Source organism: Coturnix japonica, chromosome 38 (genome assembly GCF_054131305.1).
Source record: "Coturnix japonica strain WE chromosome 38, WE-NBRP24, whole genome shotgun sequence".
Taxonomy (NCBI): domain Eukaryota; kingdom Metazoa; phylum Chordata; class Aves; order Galliformes; family Phasianidae; genus Coturnix; species Coturnix japonica.
The window spans coordinates 4163910-4177646 of NC_140700.1; the positions used below are offsets into that span (position 1 = coordinate 4163910).

The following is a 13737-nucleotide window of genomic DNA, read 5'->3' on the forward strand; positions in this document are numbered from 1 at the left end:
GAGCAGACATATTCCTGAAAGTAATTGGTTTTCCACATCTGCTTTCCTTACTAATTGGACTAATTACTTCAGTGTAGGATCATGTTCACTACTCTCCAGAAAGCAAGAAGCCTTGATTTACAGTGAGAAGAGCAGCAATTAGAGGGAATTAATTCATACAGCAACATCTAAATAAATCATATTATGAGAAGACAGCGATGTAATTATTGTGACTGGTGGCTCCCTTGTGCAGAAGCATCGTCCTTAAGCCTAAATCAAGCTGCTCCATTCTCCAAGGAACCCACCACAGCATCTCCAGTTGCTCGGAGGATGTATTACCACGTTTATTTTTAAGACCTAATTGAAGCGCACTGTCAGAAACAACAGGGTCTGACACTCCTCGGGCAGGTGAGAAAAGCAATCAAGTCTTTCACAGCTCTGTCTGCTGGATCTTGTGCGTTCAGCCACCATGGATAACATATGCCAGCAGCAGCTTCAAATCAAAGGTGCAAGAACTTCATGGGGGTAGTATCCTCCAGCACAACACTTTGCTCTCCAAATCCAGCCCATCTCACCCATTAGGCCAATTAAAAGGTTTCAAGAGCTATAGGGTTTCAGAAGATGATCCAGCCCCATAATGTTGGTGGTTTACTTTCCTCATGTGTTATCAACCAGATCCTAACTCATTGACTGGGATGGACATCTTCCCTTTGCAGGCCGTGAAAGCCATTTTACTGAGGCTGTGTGTTATAAGTTTTGTTCCCAGCATCATCCTCAGTTAATCAGTGGGATCAAAAAACTTCCCCTTTATGTTGTAGGCATCCACACAGTTCTGGTGATGTTCCTTCTCCAGCATCTTCCATCTGGTTCTCCAGCAAACCTGCAGCAATAAGGCATTGAAGCCTCATGCTGCCTCCTGAGCACACAGAGTATCTTTTCTTCTCTCCAGTCTTAACAGCAACCCATAATCAGATGTAGTTCTGCTCTATAAGATAGAATGTCTCCCCTTAGGTTGACTTAATGTGGTAAGAACCCTATGAACTTGCAGCATGCACTCCCATTATAGATGCTTGTATGTTGGATAGCATGTTGGTCTTGCACTACCATATGATGTGCATTAGCATAAAAATTAGTATACAACAATATTAGACTTGCTGTCCGCATCCTGATACATCATAAATCCCATACATCCAAAAGCCAACTTACACATCCAAACAATTACTCTGCTTTAGCAAGTGCTCAATCCATTAGGAATTAGGGTGATAAATTGTTAGTTCAGACAGGTGGAAACACATCCATCTTGATTTGCCATTCTTTTATCCTGGCAGATAGGTATAACCATCAGTTATAGAACCTTCCTGCTACAAGCTGGACTTGGTGGCTCTAATAATATTTATTAGGAGCGTTAGGTTTCTCTTTATTTACACCCATCCACAGTGTTTCTCCCCCTTTACTTCTGAGAAATGGTCAAGAGTCCATTTGGTTGAGTTCCCTACAAGCCACAACCTGCAGTTGCATATCTGCTGCATTATCTTGGCCTAAAAATAATGGGGTGAAAAAGAAAAGGATCTGATCACTTCAGAAACACATAAAACAGAGAATCCATTGATTTTAGCCCTACACACCCACAGCAGAAAGATGGATGCAGAATTACCATAGGGGTCCTAAAACCAAAACCACAGCAACCACGTGTGTGCTAAAAACAAAAGACGTACAGTAATAAATACATCCCAAGTATCACAACAGTGTAAGAACTGTTTTGAAGGTAAGTGGAGCAGCTAATAATTCACAGCCATTATTCCTTTATCTTCATTCAGCTGGAGGTTGAGAAGGCTTTAAAACTGCAATTATCAACCATAGATCTGCATTGAAATAAGCTTCTCCACTGTGTTTCTCACTCCTCTGCCCTCCTCCTAAATAAAGAGGAGGAAGCAACAAAGAAAGCAGCGCCTTTAATACAGCGGATAAAGATTTGTCCCCCAAGAATATCCTTGCAATCAGATACACCGAAGCAAAAAAGGAAGAAAAGTAGAGTCCATCTGCCAGTCGGGTCATTTTTTGAGTCAAACCAGTAAGTTTGACTCAATCAATCATGAAAAATCACATTTTGCCTACAGTGAGTTTCTTCTTTAGCAACAGTGAAATGATTTTACATCTTTTTCTCTCTTTCAGCCAAGTTTCGATGATGAGCCCCTGTGGGAACATCCCTTGGGTCATCAAGAAGAGGAATCCCCCAAACCTAATGCTGCTGACAACTCCTTACACAGGGCAAGCCATCAAGAGTCCATTTTCTAACGAAGGTATCATAAGCAAGATAGCACCCACTCCGGGTCTTTTTGTTTTTCCTTTTCTGGCGCTTTCTACCAGGCTCTTAATAACCGTAGATTAATGAACAATTACAAGGCTTCATTCTTACTGCCGTGTAATACCAAGAAAGGAAGAGCATCTTTCTGGAACATTATGCTTGAAAAACAAAGGAGAGCTTTGACTGTCAAGTCACTGATGTTCCCTCTCCACTTAAAAGCTTTCCAATTTACTTACAAATTATAGTGTTTTTAATGCAAATTAAGCACTAGAGAACATTCTTTCCTTCCCCCAGATTAGCAAGAACCAAATTGACCAAGAAAGCCAAACATGGAATCCGGACACAATGAATATTTTAAATAATGAGCCTATTTAATTATTCTGATTGGTGAAGTATGAGGTTATTAAAATGCCTGTGAACTGATGATGGGGTTTGAGCATATGGTTTTGCTTCCCGAACACAGAAAATGTTTTCTGATACTCTGTGTTCCAGCATCCTTTGTTGAATTAACTACAGGGATGAAATACAGCTACACATGCTCAGAGACCTTTGGGAAATATCTTTTGCTTCAGAAGCAAAAAATCACATCGTGGAAGGCAGGAGAGTGAATGAGCCCAGATTCAACACAAATTCCCTCACTCACTCCAGCTACTTAGGAATAAACAAATCCAAAGCTCATTCAGATCCTTTTTCCTCCAATATGTCACTGAATTGATGCTTGCCCAATAGGTTTTCACTTACACAGGTGGGAAAACCCTGAAGCAGAGGAACTCAGAGATACACCGTGCTGAATCTGACCACTAAATACACCAAGTCCTCTATGTCTTATTAGCATTCAGGTTGAGCATCATCCAACTTTGTGGCTGTTCTTTTAATTCTAAGCTCATGAACGCCTCTTCAGCCATCAGAACTCCACACCTGCAAATTCAAACCATCAAATTACACCTTCTGTGCCAGAAGGAAACCACTCTTACATGGCACTTCCCCTGTGCCTCTTACAAAGGAAAGCACAGTGCAAGTGAAGAACATAAAACAGAAGAAACATGACTTGCTCTGGGTTGTGTCACCAGCACTCCAGAAGAGCAAAGTTATATCCTTACTCTTATGGTCAGATTCTCCCTGTTAAGTTTTTGCAGCATCCATTTACACACTCGATCTCAGCTGTTATCACATTGTGTTCTCTCCCCAATGCACAAAAAGGGAAGATCCCCTTCTTGCTTTGTGGTTGTGCACAAACACACAAGTGCTCCTGCCCAGACAGAAGGGAATGGGTGAAGAAACTCCCACTGGAAGTCCTGATTTCCCAGGATATTGAGCATCTGCTGCTTCTGCCATTGCATGCATCTCTGGGGCAGTGCAGTCTGCTTCCTGACAGTCATCCATATAGAAAAGCTGATTATTCTGAAATAACGAGCATGCTTAGCACAGAATGGAGCCCAGACTTGAGACCCACTTGCCACCCCATGATAACCCCCAGCACCTCCCAACCTTCCTAGAAGGCTCTGGTTTCGGGTCAGCACAGAGGTCTCCCCCTGTGCCCATCAAGAGGTTATGTGGGTGAAAAGTTCACATCCCTGTGGCAGCTCATTCACATCCTATGATTTCTAATGCCATCTGCTCCTCCCTGAGCCTCTTTTCAGGTTTAATTAGAAATTCTGGATCTTCTGGAGGCTGAAGGGCATAGAGGTGAATGAGCACATCAGGTCTGTACCTCCCAGCTTGGTATCCTGTACTTTAACATCTCTAACAACTCTGAGCACAGGGTGACTAACGCTGTCCTCTGATACAGGCTGAGAAAGGTCAGAACCCAATGGAGATACCCACTGTTCCTTGGCTTTTTAGTAGATTCCCATTGCCCTGGTTTTCTACCTTCTGGTTTAATCACGAAGCAACTGAATCCCACCTGCATCTCCTGCACGACTCCAACTGTTTCTGCTCCCTCAAAGCTGGGAGCAACAAAACAAACTACTGTGATTCATCTGAATTGAACTGGATACAGCTTCAGTCACCACTGGTTTTATTCCCCATGGTTCTTGTTACAAGTATCTACAGTTCAGGATGCCATGAAGCAGCCAATGGAAAGAATCACAGCCCCTGGCTCTGATACCCCACACATTGATACACTAGCAAAACTCTTCCTCCTGCAAGTATGGCAGAGCCATACAGATTTTCCCTCAGAAAGGAAATAATTCAGGCCCCTACCTACACGAGATGGGAAAGAAAAACAGCCACAAAACCCACAAAAGCCAACTAGACAAACAAAAAGGGAGATAAAAGCAGCTTGCTTTAAAGCTGGAGCTTTTTCCGAAAGCCTGCAGTAAATCTTTAAGATTATCAATAATGAACACATTCAATGTCTTTTCTTGTTCTTTTAAATCACTCGTTCCAGTGGAGAGAAATCAGTCTGGGGGGTTGCTTGTATGCGAGCTGCATTTATTATCAAGGGATTGAGACTGCTAGGGATGGAAGGAAGCAAAATGAGCATAGACAAGGCTTGGGGAAAAAAAAAGCACACCACCACTTCATAGTCCTCCCTCCACCAATTTATCACAACACCCCAGTAATGAGCAGCAGAATTCATCTCCATGATGACATTCACAGTGGTAGATGCTGTCCCAAATTTAGTCAAGTGACAATGCAAAGTCTTTAATATGCAAAGGAGTCCTTTGTGTAACTCACCCTAACTTTGGTGCCTTGTCATGCCTCATAGAGACTCCAGGAGAAGCAAATTGCAATAATCACAGGAGCAAACAAGTTGGACAGAACCTGTCATAGCAGTAATGAAATCTTCCGCTGATTATCATGTATATATAGACATACATCACAGAAAACTACACGTAGTTCCATAAATTTCTTATAGACTACAAGAATCCAGCCCTATGGAGGCCACATACCCATTGCATGTCTGAATTACAGTCAACGCTGATGTCACTTCATCACTTCTCCTTTTTCCACCTGCCTCAGTCTCCTGCCTTACACTTTGTCTTCTATTCCTGCCACATTAATGTTTTCCACGGCAGCATGAAAACCTCAGCTCCTGCTCTTTGCATGTGTCAGACATAAGCACCTTCAGTAATTAAGAGAACTTCATCAAATTATTCCCAAGCCACAGTAGAAGCGAAGTGCCAACCCTTAGGTTATTTAAAGCACAAGCTGGGGCTCACAATGATGGGATGGTCCGTGCAGTCATGGAATTGAAACAAAAAATAAGCTGTGTTTTAATGCTGTTTTTTTTCTCCCCTTCTAAACGTATTCACTTCATGCTTTCCACAGATGCAGCAATACCCCGTGCCACCCTACAGTACATAGTGCATGCATCAGAAAGAGCAGAATGAACTATTATGGGGGTAAACCCTATTTAGAACAGTGTTACAAAGCCGAGCAGACCCTCTATACAAACACACAGCACTATAGAACCACACCGTGCCACCTCCCTGCTGTGTGCCACCACCACGAGAGAGAAGATGCTCCACTGCTTTATCTCATAAAGCAGCACGAGGACACTTGAACCCAGCACAGCACCCAGACCATCTCATGCAATAACACACTCCCCAAAGCAAAGCTCTGCGTGGGTTAATCTCACCTGCAAGGAGATGTCAATTGTCTGTCGAAAATAATCGGGGAAGAGAAATCAATGGACAAAGAGCAGAACCTCTAGAGAACAATTCATTATGTCTTAAAACTTACACCTGCTGCCCTGCTGGAGCCATCCGTCTCTCCTTTGACTGCAGACAGAACCAAGCACAGGCTTCAATCACTGCTCATGTCCACTTGATTCATCTCATCCTGGATGTTTTCCATCAGTGTTTGAGGTGCTGTCAGGTTATCAGTAAATATTTCACAAATACACACTACAGACATACCCTGAGAGCCAAGTGAGTTTGCACTGCTTGGCTACCAGTACCAGCACATCCAAACCCATCTTTGGGTCATTAAATGCCACACTCATACAACTCCCACCACCACTGTGCACTTTCACCTTCTCACGTTGCAAAGCAGAGCACAGCAAGGCAGAACCTTTCCTCCTCTCCTTCAGCACAGAGGGGATAAAGGACACACCACTTCCAGTCTCTAATCACATTAGAAAACCCTTTTGGCTATGTATGTTACTTTAAAAGAATACGTTCTTTCCTCCTGGTGGTTTTTAATTGATCACATTTGTATCAGGTAGAGCTGCTTGGCTAGTGAAGGGCCATATCAAAGCGTCCCATTTGTTGGCGATTTCCCTCGGGCATCTTTTAAACCATTAAAAATTTGCAAACAACTTTATTTCTTATTAACACACATTCTTAATTGCTTTCCTGGGAAAACAGTTGAGTTATGCAGCTCCGGGGTTTACAAGCAAGCATTTAAGGAGAGCTTTTCAACAAAGCAAAGGCAGGATTGCTGGTTCTAGAGCAATACAGGTTCAGATTGGGGTGACTGTGTCCCCAACTTTGTTTGGACACATCCATCAGGTGAAGCACGGAGCTCATTACAGCCTTTGACTTTCTATCTGTTAATTCATAATGCTGTAAAATAAAGAATGGGACCGTATCTCCTCGGGACATGAGAACTATTTCTAAACCACAAATCACACACAGGGATTATGAGTAATTTGGAGACTTATTCATAATCAATTTTGCATATAAAGATCTATGTATTTCTATTAAAAAAACATTAATTTCCTGGAAGATCAGATTTGCAATTCCTTTGTCCTAAAAGACAACGGTAAACAATGTTCCAGTGACCTCCAGTGGGAAACAGGGGGAAATACACCTACATAGCAGAAATGCCACCCCATGGCTTTCAGCATTGATATTTGCACTTGGATGCACAAGCAGAGCGCAGCACCAGAGCTGCTCTCAGATATCTCAGGTGTTTGCAATGCTTGTGCATATGGACACTGTCATTTCTCTCCCCACCCAAGTTTCATTAGCAAACACGAGCCATGAGGAGCCCACAAAAAACACACCAACCCCTTCAGCTCATTCAGTGGGAATGGATTTTTCTATGCCAAAGTTTCTGCTCAAAGTTTCACCACCTCACTCCATTTCTCCTTGCTTTCCCTGCATTATCAATTGTGCATTTTACCTGGTTCTTTACGTAATGGAACAACTGAGATTTCCATATGAAATCACTTCCCATTCCTCACTGAAATGGAACTTCACAAAATGGCAATTCTTCATCGTGGGAAGAGAACACTAACACCAGCGCAGAGTCTCTATTTGCTACCATCTGCACAATATTAATGTAAAAGATAATTTATTGACTCGAATCAATACCTCCATGGCTCCTCCATCCATCAGCCTCCACTTCATCTGATAGAAGTCCTTCCATGTCTCATTCTCCCAGACTGATGAGATCACAGTGCCTCTTTCCAGCATGACTGATGGTGTGTAGATATGCAATCGCCCAATAAATCACCACCTCTGGATCAAAAGACCCCAGATCCTCCGCCACATACCAGAGATACACACAAAACACCATAAAATACACTGAGTTAATTACAGCAAGATTTTTACCACTTCAGATATGCTGAGTATCACTTGGCACATAGAGATACCTTGGAAGACTCAGCCAAAACCCCACCTTGCTGCAAAATCAGGGTCTAAAATGTGAACAGTGCCTGCTTTGGAACTTCAGACAAGGCTTTTGGCTGTTAGAGGATTGCTTACACCTTAGGAATTCCATCGTATGAACTACAAGAATAGATCAAGCAAAGTCAGGGAGGTGCAAGGCTGTGCTCCTATCTTAGCAAGCCAGCAACAAGAGGCACAGATACGTGCCACACACCTGCATCCAAAGCAGCAGGGCCAATAAGGAAACAAGCCCATTGAAAGCTCCCATTTCACAGCCACAAAGTTCAGGTGTTATTTCAAGTATTTCAAGAGAATTCGACACCATCAAGTTGCAAAGAACAGGGACCTTCTCCAGCTTTGAACAGAACCAGCAGACATGAGAAGCGCTGTGATACACATTGCTGTAATCCCCTCTTTATCTTTGATTACTCACTCCAACTAAAAACTTACAACAGCTTTTCTTCCAGTCTCTTTTACCTCCTACACAGCACACAAACACCCAGAGACACAATAAATCACAGCAACGAAGCAGGAAAACAAAGCAGAAAGCCACAGTACCTCGTCTTGCTCAGCTCTTCCAACCCTCCAACACTCTGAACTGTTCCAGTTTTCCACCTCCCCCCACAACCTTTGTTAAGTAGAGCTTCCACAGGCGGCACTGATGGAACCTCCTCATTTCAAGGCCTTCAGCTGTGCTATGTCCAACACAGTTGATTGCACATCAGTTAGTTGGGCTGCTCTGCCCTTATGGTGGAAGCAGAATTAAAGAGCAACAACATTCAAAACCAGCATCTAGGAACACAGGACTCTTCATTCAATGCAGTAAGTCACTGCTTTTCAAAGTATCACTATTGGGTTTCACTTTGTGCTCAGTTGTTCTAGCTTGAGCGCATCCTCAGCCAACACTGCCTCCTAAAAGGCTTCTTATTGATATAGTGCTACGTGGACGTTTGAATTTCTTGGAGGGAAGAAGAGAAAAAGAAAATTAAATTACTTTGCTTAGTGATCTTAATTATCTGCAATAATTACCTTCAGTCAATTCTCAAACAAGAACTCTCTGGAGAGCAGAACATTTTAGTTTGGAGGGAGGAAATGGACTGGAGTCCAAAGGAATGCATTTTGTTTCTTATTTAGATGTACCTAATTAACCCTCTGAGTGAGGAATCCAATCAGAGCTTCCACATCACACTTATTAAAAGCAATTTAAAGGGGGGGAAAAAGAATAAATGAGGGGTCTGAAGGAACTCTATGACTCAAACTTGAGCAAGGAGCTGAACAAGAGCATGCACAGCTCAGTGTGCTCCTCTGCTGCAGCTTTTCACAGCTTCCCAAGGCAGAAAACCATCCTGCATAGCAGCTAATGGCTACAGCACACCATGGGTCTCCTTGAGTACAACAGCACTGCAATACAGCTGGGATAGCAGCTCTGCACAAGCAACTTTGCTCCTGCATGTCTTTGTGCACAGTTCAGCCCCCAGGGCAATTCAAGGACTTAAAAAAGCAAGATCCTGTTTAAGGGTTCAATCAAAGCAAACAAACTGCTAAAAATACATTGGCATCCCATCTGTTGCCAGGCAGGGAATTTAAATCTCAGCAGTCAGGGGACGGGATGAAAGGCTGCAATAAACACCTTGAAATGGATATCTGAGAAATTCTATGGCCTGGGGAAAACGGTCTGATTTTCTCTTCCTTCCTTTGCACACACACACAAAACTGTACTGGTACAGTTGGTGGGGCTGGTCTTTATGCTGAACCAAAGCCTCTGGCCTTTTGCCTTTCTATTCCTGCAAACCTGGCCTTATGCAGAAGGCAGCACAAGAAACAGGCAATCTGACCCCACGAATGTCAAGTTTTCCTATTAAAATCTACCTCTGCTTTGTGTAGCAGGAGCTTGTTTGCTTCCACCACCGCCCTTTGGTGATGCTCACAAACAGCCACACGAGAGATGCTGAGAGCCAGCATCACCATTCAAGCCGTGAGATCATTACAAACCAGAAGACTGAAGCTTTAAGATGCAAAAGGAGGATGACAGCCAAGAAACACATTTGGGAAGCAAAATAAACCAGCTGTTTTAAAGTCAGGAGAGCCTGACACACAGAGATCAGCAGAGCCCTGAACGCACAGACAGGTTTGAGTTGAATTAAAGCACCAAGGAGGGCTCCTGGTGAGCAGACGGGCAGGGTTCTGCCATTCCCACAGCACACAGCTTCTCTGCATGAAGCCCTGAGGGTCTGAAGCTGCTTCTTAGCACTTCACACTGGCTCTGCTCCTTCCCTGTGGGCAGCCTGTCTATTACACCTTGCTCTTGGTGTAGTGATGCTCACAAAGCCTCTGCTTTCCTCTCTGTGGTTGTGAACCTGAGGATGGACACCTGACAGCTATTCCTGGTACTTGGCAATATAAATAATGAATGGTTTCACACTGGGAGGAATCAAATGGCACCAGATGACTCCGGTAATAAATCAGGAGAAAGGCAGGTGGTCTCTTGTCAGGCATTTCAAAACCTATATGAAGCTTTATGAGGAGGGAGGTGGCTCAGGAATAAAACCCATCAATGTAAATCTCAGCTGCTTAGGAGTTGTGGCACTTTTCAGTGCCACCATAAAGCACTGCTGTGCTCTTAGAGGAACAGCCCTCAGCAAAGGCTTGGTTAAAGAGACATGCATCAAATCAGCTGCTTAGAGAACTCACAGAGGGGAATAAAAGAAAACAAGGGCAAAAGAAGGAAAATAAAAGACTGCTACGTGATTAGATGTTACTGCCTCAATTCCCAGCTCAGAGGCTGCTCTGCTGTCACCTGTCCTGCACGTTGCCAGGTGGTAGGGAAGCATTTGGTGCTGCTGAGGAGCCTTGCTTGTCTGCATATGACAGAGTACCTACAGAGTCTATGTGCCCATAAGGATAACTGCCATCTCCTTAAACACAACAGAGAAAGGAGTATTTAAATAGGCTTTGGATGTATTCCCCGTGTCACAGCAGACCTTGTTAGTTATTACCAAGTGGCCAGAAAACAGATATTCACAGTAATTACATCTAACAGGAGCTGGGAAGACAAACACTTCTCCAAACATCACAAAAGCAAAGGGAAAGGGTTGGGGAAATAGACTGATGTGTGTCTATGGTCAGGTGAGAAAAGCAAAGGCTTATGTATGGGGCTTGGGTTGCAGAGCAGCAGCTCAATGCAGGGAGCAGCTCCCCATTAGCAGAGCAGCTCAGATCATCCCTCCCACACACCGAGGGATGGACTCATGTTTTGTCATTTAGCTTCAACTTATCAGCAAACTGATGAAAAAAAAGGACAGAAAAATAAGCATAAATCCATCCGGCGTGTTGTCTTACCAGCTCCTGATATGTTTTGGCTACTTATAAAGACTTAAGAGGAGTCTTGGGAGCAGATGTGATACGCAGATCTTGTTTGCTCGCCTGTCAACACTCAGCAAGCAAAACAAACAGTGCAGGAAGCAGCCCCCGCTGTGCAGCACGCCATAATGGGGGGCTGCTCTGCATTCAGAGCTATTATGGGGCTTACCTGAAGCTCTAGGTCAGGAAAACAGATTAAAGGGCACTGGGTGCTGCAGAGAAGCATCGTGGTGGGGTTTTCCTTCTTTTGCTACACCTGTAATTGAAGATAAAGCAGAGATAAGTGATGTGAGGACACGCTTTGGCCTATGAAAGGAAAGAAAGCGAAGCAGAAACACACATAACCTCAGGTGGGACAAGGCCTCACGCATCGAATTAACCTCCTTTTAAGCTGAATTCTTCATTATTATCATATTATATATATTATTATATTATCACCTGGATTATTTACCACACACAGCAAGCAGACAGGGAGAGATCACTCCCGGTGAAGCTTTTCGGTCAAATTTCAGCATCTTAACAGTAAAAAAAAAGAGATTTTTACTCGAATCGATCGATCCCATCGACTCTTTTCTCCTGTGGGGAGGGAAATAGGAAACGGCCCCACGCGGTTCCGGGCGCGAGCCGCCGCTGCTGCAGTTCCGGCTGTGTCCACCAGAGGGCGCCAGCTGCAATGGGTTGCAAAGCACCCATGGAACCCATGCTAACCTGTTGAGCTCGTGCTGCTAAATCCTCTGTGTCTCCAATTTAACCACTTAAACTACAAAAAAGGAAACAAAAATGCACCACCAGGCGACTCATCCGTGAGATAAGAGCAGTTCCTTCCACCTGAGCTAATGCAGATGCAAGCAGCATCGGGTTACTGCCCAGCCACCTGTATGTGAATGAGCCTCCCTGCTGCATAAGCAGCGCTGTGCTTTACTCTTAAAGCTGCAAAGCAAAGCAAAGCAATGCTTGCAGCTGCCACTTGTGAGCAGCACCTAATTGCATTGTGGAGCTGGGATGGAGCAAAACCCCTCCCTGCCATGTCACAGCTCAGCTCTATTTACTTTCTGAGCTTGTATTTACCATTAGGGCGTCACGTCTCTGTCTGTCTCTCTGTCTGCAAACCGCTGTGCTGTTGCCTCCTGTTTGCCCTCTGCATGACGATGTTCTGAGACATTTATTTTCACTCCACAGACCCAGCCATGTTCCACATCCCCTCTGAGCACAGGACAGCTGAGCTTGAGCCCATTTGTCCCAAGGCAAAACCTCTGTGACACCACCCAGTGAGCAAACACAGCACTGACATCACAGTGGATGCAATGCCTTCCCCAAGCCCCTCCATGCTCTGCTTTGTGCTCAATGGGGCTGATATTGCCCTCCCATCCTGCATCCCACCTCCTCGCTTCTGATTCATGCCATTAAAACCAAGATTGGTGCTGACTCGGAGCACCTCTGCTTAATAACTGCTATTTTAATGCAAGCCCATGGAGAGCTCAGCACAAGGCCCCAATTTCTATCCTAGATTTGCACCATTCAAGGTCAGGATTCACCATGTAGATGGGTTTCTTTGCAGAGCACACACAGGGACGTGTTCCCTCTCCCTCCCACTGACTGTTAGTGCTTTTCTCAGTGCTTCTAAAGGCCAAACCCTGAGTGCTGACTTTGCACCCACTGCTCTGCTTTCCCACTCCAAGTGGGTTTATCACAGCTGTCTCATTTCAGCACCCAGACTCCCAAGGACTGCAGTAACTGCTTCCCTTTTGTTCTCATTATCTCTGCCTTAAATCTCTCTCAGGCCAATCGTATTATCCTGCATAACGTTGCCTTTAATTTCACTCCCCCTCCATCACCCTGTGACTGTGCGGTGCCCATTGCCCAGCACACAGCCCAGGGATGGGGCAAGGACACCAAGCACCAAAGGGGAAACGGATGCTTGTGCACATATGGTGATTCATCCTCAGCAGGGGCACTGAATTATGGCCTTAATAGGGTTATTTCAGCAGGGGATGTGCTGCTTTCTTCCTGCAGCTCCTCTCTGTGTCCACTCACCTCCTTGCTGTGTCCACAGGTGCAGTTGTATCAGTTGTCCAAGCTCTGTCATTGCTTTCCACCTTTCAGGTTCTGCTTCACACCCAGAAGTTCTGACCCAGTCCTGGTTCTGGGCTTTTACACTGACAGAATCTGCCAGCAAATAAAGGGAGGGTTCCAAACTTAAGTAATGTGATCTGATGTTGCCCTAAAGCTGATCATTCCTGATAACAAACTAAACTTAACCACATAGATGGCTGCTGTGAGTCGTTTTAGACCACGCTGTGAAACCAACAGAGTGCAGTCAGCAAAGTTGGCTTTGTCCCACCTTTAAACTCCAAACTATAGGAAGGATTTAAGAATGGTGAATATTTCCTGTACTTCTCAGGAAGGTGAGGTGCAGTGATTGGTTTGAAACAGTCTAAAGCGCTGTTGATGGAGATTAATTAGACTAATTAGTGTCATTTCTCTCTGGGGTTTTGTGCCATATAAGGATGGTGGAGAACAGCACCCTGACCT

General features: G+C 44.4%; 1 protein-coding gene across 3 annotated transcripts in view; it reads right to left on the minus strand.

Moving 5' to 3' along the window:
- The window catches only part of PLXNA2 (plexin A2), a 302069-nt gene extending 288341 nt beyond the window's left edge, over positions 1 to 13728 (minus strand). The window contains exons 1-2 of one of the 3 annotated variants that reach the window (XM_032449324.2): positions 13240 to 13728; positions 11375 to 11461 (exon numbers count right to left, since the gene is read on the minus strand). The gene's annotated coding sequence lies outside the window, so the exon portion shown is untranslated. Of the gene's footprint in view, positions 1 to 11374; positions 11462 to 11643; positions 11982 to 13239 lie in introns of those variants that run through there. The other 2 variants (XM_085526831.1, XM_085526830.1) reach the window with 2 other exon arrangements.
- Between the last annotated feature and the right edge of the window lie 9 nt (positions 13729 to 13737).